This window comes from Papaver somniferum, chromosome 6 (assembly GCF_003573695.1).
Source record: "Papaver somniferum cultivar HN1 chromosome 6, ASM357369v1, whole genome shotgun sequence".
Taxonomy (NCBI): domain Eukaryota; kingdom Viridiplantae; phylum Streptophyta; class Magnoliopsida; order Ranunculales; family Papaveraceae; genus Papaver; species Papaver somniferum.
The window spans coordinates 126,679,557-126,700,397 of NC_039363.1; the positions used below are offsets into that span (position 1 = coordinate 126,679,557).

A 20,841-nucleotide genomic window follows, 5' to 3' on the forward strand; every position below is an offset into this window, starting at 1 on the left:
TGACCGGTTGGTGAAAGAATGATAATAAAATGTCGGTTTCATCATTTATTAAAATAGTGCCCGTGTGAACGTTAGGTGATAAAACCTAATTATGGAGAAGTGAGGGACCGACCAAGGGGGCATGAAACCGTCTCTTGGTGGTCGTGGGACCAGCTGATGGTCGTTTGAGCAAATTCCAAGTTGTTGGAAAGAGTTTGGACCCAATATGAGCAATTGAGCAAATTAGGTCAAAATTATAGGAATGTGTGGGACCGGCTCCTTGCAATCCTTAGAGTCGTCCTTGGTCGGTAAATGATGCATGCCAGGGTCACCATAATGTTCGTGTATTAGTACTGAGAGTTTCGGTATTTTTTGGTGTGCGTTTGAGCAATATCTCGGATTTTCAGAAGAGTTCGATCTTTGACTGAAATTCTTGATTTTGCTCGAATGAGCAAATAGGACTTTGCTCATTTGATCAAAATTTGAAAAATATGAAAATAATAATATTTTAATATTTGGCGTGAGTAGCCCAGTCGGTCATGTGACCATTTGATTTTTTGGCCTTTTCATGGTTTGAGCAGTATTTGAAAAAATATGAAGAAACCATGATTTTTGCTCAAACGGAGGAGTTTCATGAGATGAGGGAAATAATAATTATGAAAACAAGGGATTGCAAGTTATGGGACTGGCCACGGCTAGGGCATGACCGGCTGTCTAGGTAGCCCGCTCCCATGACACCTTTCCTTATTTTATTATATTTCATGAAACCGTGAAAATATGGAGAAACCGTGAGTTTTGCTCAAACAAGGAAAGTTGCTTGAATGAAGGAGTTTTTATGAGTTCATGAAAATGAATAAAATAAGAAAAATAAAAGGAAAAGGCGTGGGGGACCGGCCATGGCGGCATGGTCGGCCGGCCAGTGGGCCCGGTCCTTAGGCGCCTCTTTTCTATTTTTTTTAATTATGTTCTCTCTCCTATTTTGTATAGGATTCCTCATTTGTCCATATTTTCGAATGCTCGTTCGTGCATTTGGGTGATCGTTCGTGCATCTGGGTGCTCGTTCGTGCATCATTGTTGAGTACGCTTGCACCATTTCATTGGGGCTTACTCGGTGATAGTCCAGATGCCCGATTGTTGAGTAATTATTACTAATTCATGAAATTCAGCGGAGAATGATTCATGAAACGGAGAAATAATCATGAATTGTGCATCTATTACCAATCCATAAATCCAGCCGGGGAATTCAGGGAACATGGCAATGAGATGAGTTGGTTATCTATTACTAATCCATGGAGTCAGCCGGGGGTTCATGGAACGGATTAATGAGATATAATAGATTATCTTCTAGGAATTCAGTGGAGAGTGTCACGGTAGAATTAATCTATTGTAGAATCGAGATATGCGATAGTTGAAGCATCATACTCGTTCTAAAAGGTGCATAGTCAGGGAACAATTAGGCAGCGTTGCTAACATCCTGAAGGCGTTTAGCCCCCTCAACAAACAATTATGTAGGAGAGCCGCCCGAATCTATACACGGTCTCTCTACATATTCAGGGAACAACGAGTGTCGCCGACGTCCTGAAGGCGTTAAGCCCTCTCAACAAACAATTATGTAGGAGGACCGCCTAATCGTTCTTATATGTAGAGGTGGGTCTCTCTATGTAGTCAGGGAACAACGAGTGTCACCGACGTCCTGAAGGCGTTAAGCCCTCTCAACAAAAAATTATATAGGGGGACCGCCCAATCATGTTATTCTACATGGAGGTCATCATGAAATACTCATCATCGAACGCTCGTCTAGTGGGAGGCCTTTCGAGAATCATATTCATCATGTCTCTGAGAGGAACTCGATCAGAGATCATGAAACGGTTCACGAATTGTAAAATATGAATCATCACATGCGATCCTGAAGCCGGTTCAGAAACATGCAGTATCATGATTTTACGATATTTACCTTTGTCGAAAATCTACCATCAACAACATTCCAGTCCGAAGTTAACTTGTAGTAGGCTATAATTTGTAGCGACTTAATACAGTTTGGTGTTCAAGTCTGGACTAGGTCCCGGGGTTTTTCTGCATTTGTGGTTTCCTCGTTAACAAATTTTTTGGTGTCTGTGTTATTTCTTTTCCGCATTATATTTTCTTTATATTATTGAAATATCACAGGTTGTGCGTAGTTCAATCATAGTTGATAAATCCAACCTTGTTTGTTGGATATGACTTGATTGACACTCGAATATTGGTCTTTGGTACCATCCGAGTTATTCTCATAACAATCAGATTCGCGGATTTATGTGTGTTTGATTTATTTATGTTGAGAAAGAGATAAATATCTTTGATATGTTTCCTGATTGAGACTAAGTAACTTGGTGCTCTCAGAATTATATTGGAGTTTAGTCCATACCGATTTTCGAACGAATTAGTTGGATGTGGTTGTTATACCCCGTGTTTTCATAAGTGTCTATGAGAGTTGTAGCAAAAGAGAACATAGTCATATAAAATAGTTCGCGACCTTCTGTTAAAATGAAACATTGCAAACCGAGTTCACAAACCACTAACAGTTCACCAAGTAAAGCTTTAAGGGTTTGCAAACCTTGGAAGTTTGCAAAGTCATATTAAAGGGGTTTCCAAACCAACTTTACAATCATATCGCCATTCTGGAATTCAGGTGTAAAGGGTTCGCAACCAAGTTTAAAAATCTCTACAGTCTGCGGAATCCACACTGACTTAGGTAATACACACAAGTATATGTACCTTGCGCCAAACAATTCTATTTTTCTCATAATTGATTTGAAACATTCTCAATATCTAGAAACAGTAAAAACTTTTGCTTGGGAAATTTCCAAATGATCAAATTAAAATAAAAATAGTTTGTGGACAATAAATTGTTTTAAATGAGATTTCTAAGGATTTAGGAACATCCATTGCATGAATCGTATTTCAAGAGTTTGTCCAAGACAAGCTTGAACTCCAATTTTCTTCTTTACAATATTAATATACTAAAATCATACGACATAGTCTCATAAGATAAAATGGTAAATGTCGTGAGTAAATTGGATAGGTTACATGCCTCTTTGTTGATGAATTTATCGAAAATGTCTTTGTTTATTCTTAAGTCTTTAATCGTCGAGGGTTATTCAGTAATGTCTGATACTCAACTACCATACTCTAATCCTAATCCGAGACTTGACTTTAGTAGACTAGAAATCAAGATAAATTTTTGTATATCTAACATTGACAACAAGCTTGAGATATAAAAAGTTACGAGTTTGACCGAGAGATGTTCTAACAATCTCCCCCTTTGTCAATTTTATTAACAAAACTACTAATACATAAAAATAAACCTTTCAGCTCAATTTCCATAATGCTTGTGTTAGAGCATCACTCGGTCAAACTCACAAGTTTTAGTATATCAAGGTTGTTATCAATTTTAATTGTTCAAAACTAAGTCTTGATTTATAATCTACTAAAGTCGCTCTTGGACTAGGATTAAAGCGTGGTAGTTGAGTATCAGAAATCACCAATCGACCTTGAAGAATTGAAGACTGGAGACTGCGTAAACGGAACATCTATCATCAAAGGTGTGAAGAATGACTATCCTCTTTACCCATAATATCTAACTTTTCACATTCTTTCATGCACAATCTATGTAGAGAAGTTTTTTTTACTTAGCAGTTATATACAACAAAATGTTCCCGAACTTGGATTTGTTTGTAAGCTACCAAGGTTGTTTATCATTAAAAAGAAGGGACTCTATGCACATTAGAAACTTAATCCTATCACTTTTATGTCCTAGTTGCAGACTAGAGTCGTAGAACCTAAATTTTAGTGAGAAACATAATTATGTTATGACTTGAAAGATTTCACTATGAGATCTTGAAGCCTGGTCATACTATATTTTACCAGATATTTCTTATTATCCGGATCTTATTTTTACTGATTTCCTAAGTTCTCAAAACTTTGGATTAGGAACTTGATTAATAGAAATCATAAGGTTCGTTTCGTCTCAGAGTTTGTGATTTCGCAAAGAAAGATATCTCAATCATTTCTCGTTTTATTTGTTTAGATTGTTCTTGTGAAGTGATATTAATTAGGCATCTAAATAACTTTTGAAGGGGATAAGTTCAACCTAACCTTTGAGTTTGCTTAATTTTTTTTTTTTAAAGATCCCTCATATCATATCGATTTTCATACCTTGATTGAATATCTAAATGAAGGAAATCAAATAGGTTTTTTTTAGAGGCATAATAGTCATAGAGTCTTCACTTAGGCTGAAGCAACTCATATGTCTATAAATGACGTCAGATAGGGAAATCGTGTTACGCATGGTCTTTCAAGATCCAAGAGACGTAAAGGAGCACAACTGAAGCTGAATTTATTGTATGGTTTATTTGGACTCAACTACATTCCATTCTGAAGTCTGATAGTATGGTGCTCACTTTCTAGACTAGGTCATGGGCTTTTCATCTTTGCAGTTTTCCTCGTTAACAAAAATTTTGGTGTCTTATGTTATTTTTTTCTGCATTATATTATTTATCTTTCTAATTTAATTATCACAACTAATATTTTAACATAACCTAGATAATTTCTTAAGCCTAAAAGACTGTGTGGAACCTACAAGATTTATTCTTGAGAAATTCGTATCTTGATAGGAAGATTACAAGGTTTGTTTTTGTTAGAATTCGGTTCGTGTTACAGTTCGGGTACATACTAGGTTATTACTTGGATACTGATTTTTGAGATCATCCAAGTTAAACTTTTCTCTCTAATCAGGTATTAGATCATTATTGTTGGTATGTGCTACTGATCCTAGCAAATTTGTCCATACATGTTTCCGTATTAAAATTAGGAGGTGTACTTGGCACCCCCTATTTTTTTAATTGGTATCAGAATAGGAAAACACCGGAAATACGTAACTTTCTGTACTGTTTGAAGCGGTCTGAAATCTATGGACAAGATCCATTAATGTACCACCACCCTTTGATGGTACAAATTACTTATGGTGGAAAATAGCTATGCGTTCGTTCTTACAAGCTCGTGATTTCGCTACATGGGTGAAGGTTGTCAAAGGATACATTCATCCGACAATTATTGTTAGCACTGTAACCTTTGCCAAGGATATTTGTGAATATGACGCTGATGAAATCCTTGCTGCAAAGCATAATTCTGATGGATTGAATGCAATTATACATGACATAAGCCCGGATCTTCAACATCATGTGTCTTCCTGTGAAACGTTGAAGCAAGCCTAAGATATTATTGAAATCGTATTCGAAGGAAACACCTCAGAAAAGGAGGCACGATTTCAAAATCTAACTTCTAACTGGAAAAACCTTTATATGGATGATGAAGATTCGTTTAAGGAACTTAATCACAAACTTTATGAAATAGTGAATGCCTATCATGCATTAGGAAAAACTATTTCAAAAAAGGAAATCGGTGGTATTTAGGGGGTTTTAGCATTGTGAGGTTCTAGAGGGGGTTAAATAAATAACTGCAAAAGAAAAAGGAGTTACTTATGCCGCTAGCCTGCTACATGTAATATGCATCTTTTCCAAAAAAAAGAAAAAGAAAAAACTTGCAATATCATAGGGTTGAAATTACCTTCCTTTTATTCCTGCTTATACATTTTATTCCTGCTTATATATGGATCGTTTCTTAGAGACTCCAAAAACCCTAATTCTAGGAATATAATACAGAAACCCCAAGAGCAAGCTGCCGATCCAAGAGAAACAAAAAAAATACTACAGTAAGCCACAGCAACGATAACGCATTATTAGAAGTGTGTTCGATAAAAGTTCATTACTACCATCCATCCTCTTTTTCCTTATCAAGAATGTCATCTTCTTGTTCTGTTCTTCATCAGCTTCGTTATCAACATCGTCATCGTTCTAACATCATGCATTATACATTACGAAGAATGTCATCCTCCACATTTCGACTCATTGGCCCTCCTGAAATTTATCAAGCTCCCTTTCTTCTGTCTTCACCACCGCCCACGCCATCAAATAATCTGCCAGCCTCGTCTCCCTTCATTGATCCCACGGTAGCCAATTTCAATAAAGAAAGTATTCCCTATCAAGCAAGAACAGAGAATGGCTCACCAACTTTTGCATCGTCTGGAAACCCATTACTTGATTTCTTCTTTCATGTAGTTCCTGACACGCCATCTAAAGGTGTGACTAAAAGATTAGAACTAGCTTGGAATCATGACCCATTGAAAACCTTGAAGTTAGTATGCAATTTAAGGGGGGTTAGAGGGACTGGAAAATCAGACAAAGAAAGTTTTTATGCCGCGGCATTATGGCTTCATAAACATCACCCTAAAACCTTAACGTGTAATCTCAAGTCATTTGCTGAATTTGGTTACTTCAAAGACTTACCCGAGATTCTACACAGATTAACTGATGAAGAAGCGGCTGAGGAGAAGCAGAGGGAGAAAGAGGAAAAGCTTATAAGGGAGAGGGAGGAAATGCTGACACCAGTTTACTATGGTTCGGGAATAATTTCCCCTAAAAGAATACGGGAATTGATGATTGAGAAACAAAAAATACCGCGAGAAATAAGGATTCGAGAAGAGATGGAAAGAGTTCAATTGGTGAAAGAAAAGGCCGCAGTTTTGAGGAACGAAAAAAGAATCAAGAAAGCAATAAAAGCAATCGAGAGATATTATGGTGATGCAAGTTACAGATTGTTACACGATCGAATCTGAAGTCTTTGCCGAGTGTTTAGTTTCGGATTTACAGTTTCTGAATTCTGGTGAGTTTTACAAGATTAGTCTTGCTTCAAAGTGGTGTCCTTCTTTGGATTTATCTTTCGATCAATCAACTCTTTTGTGTGAAAGCATTGCCAGAAGAATTTTCCCCCGCAAATCATGTCCAGAATATGAAATAATCGATGAAGCTCATTACGCTTATAGGATCCGTGACCGTCTAAGGAAAGAAGTCCTCGTACCCTTGCGTAATGCTTTGCAACTACCTGAACTCTACATGAGCTTAAACAGGTGGGAATTGTTGCCGTACAACCGAGTTGCCTCTGTTGCCATGCGAAGCTACAAGCATATCTTCATAAAACATGACGAAGAAGGGTTCAAAAATTATCTGGAGAGCGTAAAAAACGAGGGAGAAAAAGATTGCTGCTGGAGCTTTGTTACCGCACCAGATCATATCGTCTTCAAAATATGATGATTGCGACGTGGCGGAACTTCAATGGAGTCGGATGGTGGAAGACTTGTCAAAATTTGGTAAACTAAAAGATTGTCTGGCAATTTGCGACGTATCTGGAAGTATGGATGGAACTCCAATGGATGTGGCAGTCGCTCTTGGTTTGCTAATATCAGAGATGAGTGAAGAACCTTGGAAAGGAAAAATTATCACTTTCAGCAATTATCCTCAACTGCATAAGATTGAAGGCGACAACTTGAGATCGAAGACCAAATTCATCAAACAGATGGACTGTGGTTATACAACTGACATACAAAAGGTGTTTGAACAAATATTGCAAGTGGCCGTTGATGGGAACTTGAAAGAAGATCAGATGATAAAGACTCTTTTTGTGTTCAGCGACATGGAGTTTGACGAGGCTTCGGCACATGGTTACGTTCACCGAGGTGGATTGCTGTGTTTTGGCCGTCTTGTTGAGAGCACATGGGAGACGGATTACCAGGTGATAGAGAAGAAGTTCAGAGAGAAAGGTTACCTGAATGTGCCTAAGATTGTGTTCTGGAACCTTAGAAACTCCAAGGCAACTCCAGTAATGGGTGCACAGGAAGGTGTGGCGTTAGTCAGCGGATTTTCAAAGAATTTGCTTAAGTTATTTCTAGAAGGGAAAATCACTGATATGAATCCAGTGGCTTTCATAAGAAGATTATGCTCATATTAGTTGGGTGGAGAAGTTCTATCATTATCAATTGTTATTATTTATTGCTAGAGCGTTCTCTTTATCTTAGGTGCGGTTATAGGTATTCTAGTATATTTTCTTGCAGTGGAGAACCAGGAAAATGAGGTTAAATTTTCGTGGCTTTTCTCAGTTAGAAATTTAGGCCGACTTTTTTTAGTCAGTATTTATTTACTCTGTAATATTAACAAGTGTTCCAATTTAAATATTATGCAGTGGTGATATGAACACAAGAATGAATTCGGGTTTCTTAGTTTGTTTTCTAGAATAAGCAAACATTATACTGTATTAACTATAGGTGACGCAGGCTGCAGAACACAGCCAAACATCCAAGGAAGAAACGAAAATACGTCTGCTTTTTGTTTGAAAACGAAATAAATACAACGAAAACAATAACCATGCTATTTGGACATCAGTTGACTCATTCGGGCAAATGTTATGTGACAGATAAAATCAAATCCGTATGTGGTTGATCTGGCTACCAGCTTGGCTTTTCTGCTTAAACAAAAACAATAACCATGCTATTCTTTCGGTATATACTAATTAAATAAAAAATTTAGAATTTCAACTGCTGCCAAAAGCTAGTGGAGGTCTCAGGTCTGATTGTGTCTTCCAGTGTCATTTCTGTCTCACACGTCTATCTTTGTTTGCAAAGCTAGGCTTCTCTGCTTTCTCTTCCCGCCACTTCTGCTTCTTTCTTCTGCTTCTGCTTCTCTTCCGCAACTTGTCCTTGATTAATGCAGAAGCAAATAAAATTGAGTTTCAAAAACACCACCAATCTGACGTCCATGTCCCTATCAATCATGGCCAAAGATCTAGCAGTATATAAGAACCGAAAACAAAAAAATTAAGACATTAGTCAAATCGTTATAATTAACAGAAATGTTAAAAATGTAAGCAACATTCACGAAATGGACGTCAGTCTATATACCTCACCGCTGGGGATTGCCATTTCCTATAGCAACACCATGCATCATCAGTGTTTCAGGACCCACTAAACTACATGCATTTAGAACATAGAAAGAGTACTGTACGACTTTATAAAACTCTAAATAACTACAAGCTACAGAGAGACAACCTTCAATTATGTGGAGCAGATCAAAGACCTGTTCATATTTGATAATAACTCAAGCGGCAATGAACTTACAGCACACTGAAGTGAGCAGTTGTACTAGGATGATGCCTGTATCCGTCTTAATGACCTAACTTTAGAACGTTTGGATGTATTTTGGGTGAATGCCAAATATCACGTCCACAAAAGATTCCCAATGGAAGAAATTTCTAAAAGACTGGGACTGTAGAGACACACGACTAACATTTGAGATTTAAGAGTTCTAAGTTGTTTGAATATTGCAATTACCCATTCGAAGACAAATATTAAGCAAAGTAGAAAATATGGTTTAAACAAGGAATCAGCGTAGTATCAAAGGATCAAGAAAAAAGCATACTATAGATAGAAGGATCACGAAACAGAAAGAAAATATATCAAAAAAGAGTATGAATACTAGGATTCACTTAACAGAATAGAATGGATTTCTTAAATCTCAACTCCAACTTGAAAGATAGTTACGCCAGAAAAATTGTAAACTGACTACTATTTATTTGTCTTTAATATCCTAACTCGCAAGGGAAAAGAGGTTCCACGAGATTAACCTGACTGCCATAGGTCCCAAGACACTGTAGCACTCCTGGTGCATATACCACAATCATGTCAGGTACATGAACAACAAATCACAAGATACAGTATAGGTACGTCAGTTTCACAAACCAATGTTGCATGAAAGTTAAGAAGTAAAATCCTAGTAACTGAAACATACCTGCACATATAGCTTGGGTTGTACACTAAAATTAAATATGACCACTTTTCTGTGGTCCACATGGCACATGGATATTCCAACTTCTCTGCATAACAATGGTTTTGCATGTGAAGCAAATAACAACAACAGAGTTAGGAAATAGGAAGTCAGCAATACAAGCTCCACTACTTGCTTCACAAGTATGAAGATGTGAAAGATTTGGACGATGGACTCATACAGGGTGGGACTATCAAGTAATATAAATGTGCTATACTCATCTCTGTTATATGCGGCCATTAGCATCCTTAGGATATACCCTACTGTGACTTAAAGGACTTTTTATGTGCCTAAGTGAAAGCGTCTCATTATTCCCCCAAAGGAATCATAGGACATACTACACCAAATAACTACAATGCAGTTGGAAACTTAAGAACATAAACACCACAACAAGTACCATAACTGCTCAAACGTTAGCAAAACCAAAGGTAGGGGACGCGAAGTGATAAAATTTAGAAAGCATCGCTAGACATAATGAAGCAATAAAGGCTGACAGCTTTATATTAAGAAAATATGCAAAATAAAAGGAGACCTTAACTTTTCCGTCCATAACTGAAGTATTTCGCAAAACAATTCCTATCAATTGAATTGAATTTTTTTAATAAGAAGATCTGCCAAAATAAAGATGGAAGTTAGCAAGCCGGAGAATTCGTCAAAAGATGAGGTTTGAGTACGAGATTACATGAAGCTGGTGAAGGATCGAGAGAGTTTGTTCAGGGAACAGAATTCAAAAACTTCTGACTGCTCTTATAACAGTGACCAAAAGGAAGGCTCTACTGTTATCCTAGACAGTATCGGCCCAGTGGTAAAAAAAACATTAAAAAAAAGGCTAGTTCAGGGGGGATTTTGGGAAATATGCATAAATTGGCTTTAGGAGCCAGTTGCCGAATGGGGCAATGGCCCCTACTTGCCCATACCTAGCTCCGCCCCTAGTTTTGATAACACCCATCATGATGCAAAAATCAGTAGAACCAGAGGTCCCCAATATAATGCAGAAGCTGTGGTGGAACCAATGGTGTCCATCCTAATGAAACTGAGGTTGCAAGCAAATGATTGATGGGTGGGATATGGAATTGGAAGCTGTCAAACATTTATGGTTGCACAAAATAACATCTTAGATTCTTGATAAGCTCTAAAAAGTTTCAAAATATAAAGATAAGATATCCATTAGATCCCAACTACCAAGGTCTTGTCTGACCTAAGCATACCAATGGCGGTGAAAAGGGTGCTCCATCATCAGTCGGATCTGCTAACTGATGGCTGGTGCAACCATTCTAGTACTCTTTTTTTCCTGCTTTGTTTTTAACAATTCAGAGATGTTGGGAAATTTACAACTCTAACCTCTTTCTAACTAAATTTTCACTACAACAAGATATCCTCTTTCATTCAGTGAGGAGGGTTCCCATCAAATTGCTTCATTCAGTGCCACACTCACAAGTCATAATCATATAATATAAACATACTTTCCTTTGGTTCGAATTATCACAATGCAGGAACTAATCTTATTACTATCAGTCGTAATTAGCTTCGTCTTGGAGATAGTTGTATATAAACCTAATACTCCGTGTTTTACACTCCATAGATGTTTTCAAAATTACCACTAACCTTTTTATAAAGAAATCTGTAATCCTCTTCATTCCGTGGTCTATTGCTCATAACCATATAATAAAAAGAGTCTCAAATTGTTACAGGGAAACCTAAGGCAACAAATCTTATTTCTAGTTCTACCAATCATCAAAATTAGCTTCGTCCACATATTCCATCGTAGAGATGGCTGTATATGAAGTTATGAACCTCAATTTTGACCGAAAAGAAGCAATGTAATTAGTAGTCTTGGATAGAGTTTGCAAACTATAGCTCGTGTTGAGTTCGCATGCCATAGTACTAAGAAAACATCAAATTCTATGAAGAAAAAAACATCAAATCAACATTCCAGATAGTGTCATAGTACTAAGTCTGTCTAGCTGTTGAACGATATGCAATGGCCAGAAAATTAACTTGCTTAATATCAATTTAAAAAAACAAATTAACTTCCTTAACGTAAGGGTTTTAAAAGCATTCCATAAGACTTCAAATTAAAGTAACACAATGGCAATCATGCATGAATATGTTGATAACTTCTACAGCACTTTGCACTTCTTTTATTCTTCTAGCCTTAAAATGAACTTGGGGCGGCTTCTAGGAATCATAAATTGTTATTAGGTTTCCTTTACTAGTAAAAACAACAGAATTAAGAAGAACGGGAACCTGCAAAGTTTTGTAATCATTTCGAATTAAGAAGAAAGGGAACCTGCAAAGTTTTGTAATCATTTCGCGTTTCTGGTGATTGGTCTCGTGCATCAGTTATCTCCGTCATTACCTACCAAATCTCAATCCCAATTTATTTCTTATCAATATAACAAAACTTTATGGAACTTATAAGCCTACCCATCACTGCATTGTTCATACAAAAAACACCAATTGCATAGAAGAGGATAATAGTGAATCCCAATAACAGAAAAATCCTGCTTTTAACCTAAAAGCACAATTATAAAGAATACTAACAAGCGATCTGGACAAGTGCGGCAGAAGGTACCCTGTGACAGCTAACAACTCCACGGTGACTGCGAGGTGAGATGTAAGACGAGCAGTGGTTGTAGTGACTACGTACACCTATTTCACCCTGTGCATAAAATAAAATCAAAGTTCAATACAAAACTAATTGAAGACTGAGATTTTTTATTAAAAACCCTAGAAATGTTAGGGGTACCTTGGATTGGCAAAGTTGAAACGAGGTGCTTGGATACGAGGAGGAGCCATTACTGGTGTTGGACGAATACGAGGTGGTCGTTGTGCTGTTGAACGCATAGCTCTTGCTGCGGAGAAGAAAGATCTTGATGCAGATCCGCGCCAAGCCATTTGATGTTTGTTGGTGAGAAATTGGTTTTGAGTTCTCTGATTATATGCAGTGTCTCGTGTTTTCAGCTCTATACGGGTGGACTTCTTCTGAATCACTCGCAGGGTGTTAAGGGGAATTTAGGGGAATAGCTTGGTTGGATGCACACGCACAGAAGTAACTTTTTCCTTTTTCTTGCTTTTTTAAGTAAAATGATAAAAACAACCTACGAAGAAGTAAGGCTAAGTTATGAATAATGCCCTCCTTACTAAGAAAACAAAAGTGATGAATAATGCCCAGCTTAGAGCAAAGGCTATGGGTAGTCTCCATTTGGAGACTAACTCGCCCATATGAACGACCACTCATCCATATGAACGAGTATAGTCACTATGAGCAAATATAAAAGAAGGACTAGACGGGGGACCGTCCCCCGTAAAAAATAAAAAGAAGTCTTGACGGGAGACAGTCTCCCATCGAAAATTAAAAAAATCCAAACCCGTCTATGTAGGAAGTCGATATCAGGAGAAAATTCTCCTGGATGTCTTCATTCTTCTTCAACAACACCATGGTTTTTCATCTTCTCCTTCACTATAATCTTCAAAAACCATAAGCAATCCGATTTCTTGCAAAAATAAATGTATCCCATTGATTAACTAGTAGAGGTAAATCCTATTCTAACAAAAAAATCGTTTATTGATATTATTTTCATCATCTTATTTAGGTTTTGGTTAAAAGTTACCCTAATTTAATTTTTTTTCTAAATTCTTGAAGGTGTTGAGCTAATTGGGATAATTGAGCGAATTAAAGGTACAATTCTTAGCTTAATCTTAATGTTGAGCGAATTAATTTTGTTTACCTCTTGTTTCATTGTTTTAATTTGATTGATTTATAGCTTACTTTTGATAAATGGTTAATGACACTTGTTTTAGGGTTCATATAGAGAACAATGGATTATACTATTTTGTCTTCTAAAGGTGAAGAAAATCATATATGCAACACTCTTGACATTGTATATGGTGAACCTTCAGTTAGATTTAGAGGTGGATGGAGCAATATGTAAACGGGAGACTGTCCCCCGTAAAGAAGAAAATAAAAACCTTACGGGAGTATGTCTCCCGTTTGTTGTTATTTTTTCTTACGGGGGATAGTCCCCTGTCTAGTGTGAAACTCCCAACCACTTGTTCACCTGAAGGAGTGTGTGGAAGGGTTTGGGGGAAAAGTGGGTTGAAACCTACCCATAGGAGAGCCTAATTTTCTCAAATTGGTAGTGCACTCTTTCATTTGAAAGGGTGACACTATCTATAGCCCTTGCTCTTACTAAGTTAGCCTGGAGATTGATAACTGAAGAAGATTCTTTATGGAGTAAAGTAATGAAAGGTGCTTACTAAGTTAGCCTCTGAAGAAGATTCTTTATGGGGTACGTAAAGTAATGAAAGGTAAGTACTTTCTCTTCCATAACCCTCTTCATTATGTTAACGACAAGACTGGATCTTGGATTTGGAAAGGTGTTTGTCAAGGCATTAGTGTCATTAAGGATGATTACTGTTGGAAAATTGGAGATGGTAGGAGTATTTCAATTTGGAAAGACATATGGATTCCAGGTTGGAAAACTCTTCCATCCTCCCAATTTGTTTCTTCATCCTTACAAACTGTTGATCAGCTCATTGATCGTGACAATATGTCATGGAGACTTGATATCTTAACTTCTTTGTTTAATGATGCAACTGTTAAGGATATCCTAAAAAATAGAATTTCATCTGCAGGTAAAGATCAGTTGAGGTGGACTCCGTCAGAAAATGGTCGTTTTTCTGTCAGCTTATAGAGTCCTTGACACAGCTAACAGTAATGCTAGTACCGATCCTAGGGTTAACCTCTTTCCTTGGACCAAATTTTGGAAATCTTTTTCGCCTCCCAAGATTATGCATTTTATTTGGAAATGTGTGTATGATTGTCTACCAGTTAGGGAAAATTAGCTAGATATGTAGCTGATATTAATCCAAAATGCACCTTTTGTGATAGACAAAATGAGAATGTGCAACATTTATTGCTTGATTGTGATGTTTCTAAAGCCATTTGGATGGCTATGAATTATAATATTACAGGATTGTGCAGTGGTGTAGATCTGATAGACTGGATTGGTAGTTGGTTTACAATTAATGATAGCTTGGCAGCTATTAACAAAGAACTGGTGGATTTTGCATCCTTCACTCTTTGGCATATCTGGAAACTTCTTTGTGCAGTAGTATTTGATAATGCACAAGTTAACATTCTGAATATAGTTTGTATGATTAAACAGAGCATGGATGAATGGGTTGTAAGTAATAGTATGTCATGTACCTGAGTACAATGACAAGGTTGGGTCGATAATCAATTCTTCGGCCACGAACAACTCTTCAATCTTTGTTTCTTCTGGAACCACAACTTCTTCTACTGTTGGCTCTTCAGATTGAATTTCTTCCTGAATCTGTTGAGATTCTTTAACCCCATGGATTGACTGTAACTCCTTAATCGCTGATGGTGGTAAGTAAATTGCTTCTCACCTAAGCTTGGCGAAGGAGATTAGAGACTCTAGTTGCGAAATATGATAATTTCGACTCGGTGAATATACATCGTTAAGCAGCTCACTATGCCTTCTCTTTAGATCAAGGTAATGGAGATAGGCTTCAGCTTTCTCCCTAACTAGATACGAAATACTCCCCATGGATCGAAACGGCTCTAGATACCAATTGTCATGTACCCGAGTACAATGACAAGGTTGGGTGGATAGATTGAGGATAAATCTCTCTTGATTCGTGAGAATCAAGCCTTTGAGTTCAAAGAACACAACCTGTAGAAAAAAAATTCTATTTGGATTAATAATTTGCTTAAACTCTTCATTACAGACGCATTTCTCTTATAAAGATAGAGACAATCTAACCTAACATTTAACGGCTACGACCCGACCAGATGGCTACATCTAAGCCATCCTTACAATTGATAAACACACTCACTACTAACTTAAATACTACCACCAACAACTTGTACTAGATACTGACACTAATAGGATATGGGCAACCCAACACCATACTGGGTACATGACACTCCACTCCCCTTGAAAACATCCTTGTCCTCAAGGATGGAAGTGAAAAGAATCGGCTCGATAGATGGAAAGACGCACATCAGAAGACCAAAAATCATAAAGCACTGAAATCCCATGTGAGGCCCATAAACACTTTCATACCCAGCCCAGTGTTATCAAATTTTATAGTATCGTACGTACTAGTAGAAGCAAGACTTGCATCAGCAACCTTGTGGATAGTTCCATGACAACAAGGAATAATTCTAAGTTTAGCTATGGCATGAGCATTCTGCTCCCCATCATCTTCTTTGTAAGGAACTGTAGAAGCATGTGAGAGTTTTTTCTCCACTGCAACCGTTCCAGAAAAATGAGCTTCAGTAGTTGTAAGATTGCCAGAAAAATGACCTGCAATATCTATCCAGTTGTAATCTCTCTGTTGGTACCACAACTTCAACACATGTTGTAAAAGAAATTTTCCTTTGTCAAGCAAAAATAAACTAGAAAGTTTCATAAACTTAGCAAAGATGATTGGAGCTCTTGGTGGTAACACTGCCTTGCTGAAGTCCACACAAAATTTCACTACTACCATGAACTGCAGAAGAGACCCACCCCCATAGAGGAATATCATGACCAAAGTGACATCAGAATTTCGGTAAGAAATAAACTTGGTGTAAACATAGATGTTCACTCCAGAAGAACTCTGCGCATAATTGTCCTTCGCAATCGCATAATCTTGTAGGACCTGAATAACCACTGAATTCCAGGATGCAGTATTTCATTGGAGCACTGTATACACCATTGAGATAACAGTTTCATCAACCCAGATGACATTGCACAAACTCCACAAACCAGTCAAAACCAACCTGAATTTCCATCTCAAGTATCCCACTAACAGCCGCACATTTACAGCACTCTCCGGATTCAAAGAATGCAATTTATATTTCCATCTTAAGAATTCCACTGACTTTGACACAGGTGGAGCATGTGTAACAGTGAGTACAAGTTGTATTATCCTCATCCACCCACATCCTCTCATTGCTCCATACTCCACACACCACCATTGTTTATAGCTACAAGAGTTGTGTTGAACAAAATACAAGGAATGAAGAGCATCTTTGGTAGAATGCAGAGATTTCTTCATTTCTTCTTCTTGAATAACTCCATTTGGTAAGCCTTGAACTTGAGAAGAAGAATCCCATCCTTAATGGTCGAAAACAACTTCTAACAATTGCGAGAATAATCCTTACAGAGTAGTCATGGAGTCTAACCAAAGTAACGTATGAATTCCATAGTTTAATCACTTGGTGAGACTATGCAGTTTCTGACTGAAAAACTTCTTTAAGAAGTCGAATAAAACCAATAACCAAGGACTCAAACTGACAAACCAAGATCTCATCAGGCAAAGCATACTTCAGTTTTAAAAGAATAATTTCCTCTTCCCACAAATCCAGAATTGGATCAAACAATTCATAAACGATCTTGCTCTCACACCATGGCATCCACATAAACAAAAAAGTATTCATGGTTATACAATTTTCTTGTGATAGTTTCTCAAACAACATACCACTAGCACCATTGTCACTAGTTGTAACAGTTACCAATAGAACTGAAGCACAAAAAGAAGAATCTGATTCAAACCCATGCACACGAATAATCCTATAAACAAATTTTCCATTGTATGTCATCGAATTTGAACCCACGTGAAGAATGAAAGAACCAGAAGTAACCAACCTTAGCAAAACAGAATCTAAAACCAGCAAGCAACTTAGAAGACAAATATAGTTCATTGCCAGGCTTACTTTGTTTAGGAACTTGAAGTATCCGTTTAGTCAAGAGAATACTGCGTTGTTGAGGCCTGGTGTAAAATGTATGTCTAACAGCATGAATATCACCATTGATAACAGACAAGGACACACTTGAATACCCAATTAGCAATTTGAAACAGTACCATAGCTCCGCAATTATCTCATAATAGGAGTTATCACAGTAAGCATCCATGAATATCAACCCAAGAAGAATAATCATACAGGAAGTAAGTGTATCTAAATAGTCTTCAGATTCATAAATAAAAGACACTAACCCCTTAACAAGTTGAAATCCGTTTCCAGGATCAAATACGTTAGCAGCATACTAGAGACAACGGCGAGAAGAAATCCTAGTATGCAGTGTGTGTTTGAAAAAAAGTTTGAGCTCAAAACATATAATATCCATCAGGAGAATTTTTATAACCATCAAGAGCTCAAAAAATTCTGATTCCTTCATATCAAGCACTGGAGCATACCAGTTATGCGCCTTGCTAATGCTCACCATTCTAGCAAACAAGAGAATCAAAATTATATTTTTCGTTGACAAATCAGCAACCAATTTCCATCCACCACCAATTACAACCACATAGACAAATCCAAGACTCAGCGAATTCAGAAAGTGAAGTTCAGACGGATATTCATTGTATATTTCCAGCACTACAGACCCAAGAAGAAAATTCAGGGAAGGAGTAAATGGAACAAAACCACAGTCGTATTCACCAACATGATTAGAAAACATTGTAACACCATCTGATTCTTTGCCACGATTAATTACTTTACCCATTTTGAGCTGCCATAAACATTCTACTCGAACACCACTCAAATTCACACTCTCATACCTTTTATCAAACAGTTTTCTCTCATCTAGAATTGCCGCATCATTAATACGCAAACGCTCATTCAAATGGATACGCCAGTAATCTAATTGGTACCCCAAACTTGAAATCCATGGAACAAGCAATTTATCATATGAATCGAAAGAATTAAGGATACACTTACCTCGATCAAATATGCTGCGAGACCTATCGAAGAGAAGAGAAAAAAAATTCTTACCAATTAGTTTACTGTGACTAATGACCAATTCCTTCGAGCATTCATGTTTCTCACAATTAACCTCAGAACTGATAACTTCTTTAGTTTGAAATTTCACCTTGTCAGACAAATCTTCCTCTTCATCGAACAAAAATGAAGGAATGAGCAATTCGAAATTGAGAGAATCATCATCTTCTTCTTCAACAAAGAAAAATGTAGGAATCAACTCAGCAGGGAAATCGAAAGAGTCGATAATCAATTCTTCGGCCACGAACAACTCTTCAATCTTTGTTTCTTCTGGAACCACAACTTCTTCTACTGTTGGCTCTTCAGATTGAATTTCTTCCTGAATCTGTTGAGATTCTTTAACCCCATGGATTGACTGTAACTCCTTAATCGCTGATGGTGGTAAGTAAATTGCTTCTCACCTAAGCTTGGCGAAGGAGATTAGAGACTCTAGTTGCGAAATATGATAATTTCGACTCGGTGAATATACATCGTTAAGCAGCTCACTATGCCTTCTCTTTAGATCAAGGTAATGGAGATAGGCTTCAGCTTTCTCCCTAACTAGATACGAAATACTCCCCATGGATCGAAACGGCTCTAGATACCAATTGTCATGTACCCGAGTACAATGACAAGGTTGGGTGGATAGATTGAGGATAAATCTCTCTTGATTCGTGAGAATCAAGCCTTTGAGTTCAAAGAACACAACCTGTAGAAAAAAAATTCTATTTGGATTAATAATTTGCTTAAACTCTTCATTACAGACGCATTTCTCTTATAAAGATAGAGACAATCTAACCTAACATTTAACGGCTACGACCCGACCAGATGGCTACATCTAAGCCATCCTTACAGTTGATAAACACACTCACTACTAACTTAAATACTACCACCAACAACTTGTATTAGATACTGACACTAATAGGATATGGGCAATCTAACACCATACTGGGTACATGACATAGTAACGAGTCATCTATTTCCCAACAGGGAGGGGCTCATATGTGGGTTCATATTCCTTGGACAAGACCATCTGGAAATTTTATTAAAGTTAATTTTGATGCGTCTTATTCAAAAGACTCTAATCTTATGGGAACAGGACTAATAGTAGTTGATGATGCAGGGAAGTAGAGAACAACATGATGCATTCCGGCAGTAGCTCAGGATGCAGAAAAGGCTGAGGGGCAAGCTACTTTGGAAGGAATCAAATGGGCAGTTGCAAATCAAGTCCTCAATCTTCAACTAGAGGGAGACTGTGCTAATGTGATGAACGCTATTAATGGCAAACATGGCTCAGTTAAATGGACAACTAATAGTATCATTTATGATTGTCAAGAACTTTTTAAGAATTTTAATAAATGGGAATGTTGTTATGTCCCAAGAAAAACAAATGAGGTAGCGGATCTCTTAGCAAAAGATGCAAGGCTAAGCAATAGTACTGTTTTTTGGTCAGAGAGTTTACCACAATGGTTATCCTCTCTAATTTCTGAAAAACTTGATGTAGTCCTTTAAGTTATTAATAAAAAGGCTAAGTCCTATGGTCTTCTAATCTAGCATCTAGATTGGCATATATAACAACTTCCTAAGTCTTATGGCAGTTCTAGTCTCGCATCTGTATGCGCTGAATGGAACAGCGAAAAACAGCGCGCTAAATGGAACAGCGAAAAGTAGAATTAGGTTGCGTTGTATGGAACAGCGTAACCATCTCAGCCGTCGGATCAAAAAATCAATCAATCTGCGCTTAACCATTCCGCGAAAAGGTGATTTTGGGTGCGCTGAATCATTCAACGAAAATATCTCGCTACTAGTTCACATGCGAGATATATCTAGAGATAAGTAGTGTTAAAAAATAGGTAACATTTTTTTTCTATTCTGCAACGCTTTTTGGCTAATCTAGCAGCCAAATCTAGCCTATATGACTTAGTCTACTGAAATAAAAGTGCAGAAACCACTTTTACAAGCACCAATCTCAATTCTAAGCACACGAATAGGAACATCAGATTATTTCTCGGGAGCATTTTTAGTGAAAAACATGGCGTGTCTAGCACCACTCTTATAACTTTGTTGGTAACGTCAGTAATATTTTTTTCTATAAACAGGAAAACTTCTTTTGGATCTGATAATTTTGGCTTCAATTCTCCCAGAAGTTGCTTGTGCTTCTCTTTTATCAATGCTTCTTTTGGATCCAATAATTGTGGCTTCAATTCTCTAAGAAGTTGCTTGTGCTTCTCTTTTATTAATGGTATGATTTCTTATTTTATTTCCTTTCCTAATAAAACACCTTATTCTTTTCTCTTTTCTTTCCCAGATTATAAACACAACTGTGAGAAGAAATGT

At 37.2% G+C, this 20,841-nt stretch overlaps 1 long non-coding RNA gene and 1 pseudogene across 2 annotated transcripts; one reads left to right on the forward strand and one right to left on the reverse strand.

Annotated features, from left to right (window-relative positions):
- Positions 1-5,815: 5,815 nt before the first annotated feature.
- On the forward strand, positions 5,816-7,860 carry LOC113291468 (annotated as a pseudogene).
- A 352-nt stretch (positions 7,861-8,212) lies between these two features.
- LOC113289207 lies at positions 8,213-12,746 on the reverse strand. 2 transcript variants are annotated; one of them, XR_003330918.1, is made up of 3 exons: positions 12,478-12,746; positions 9,693-12,390; positions 8,213-9,563 (listed from the first exon to the last, which is right to left on the reverse strand). It is a non-coding gene; the product is annotated as an uncharacterized LOC113289207 (long non-coding RNA). The 2 variants fall into 2 exon arrangements; XR_003330916.1 differs by having other exon boundaries at positions 8,213-12,390; positions 12,478-12,732.
- Between the last annotated feature and the right edge of the window lie 8,095 nt (positions 12,747-20,841).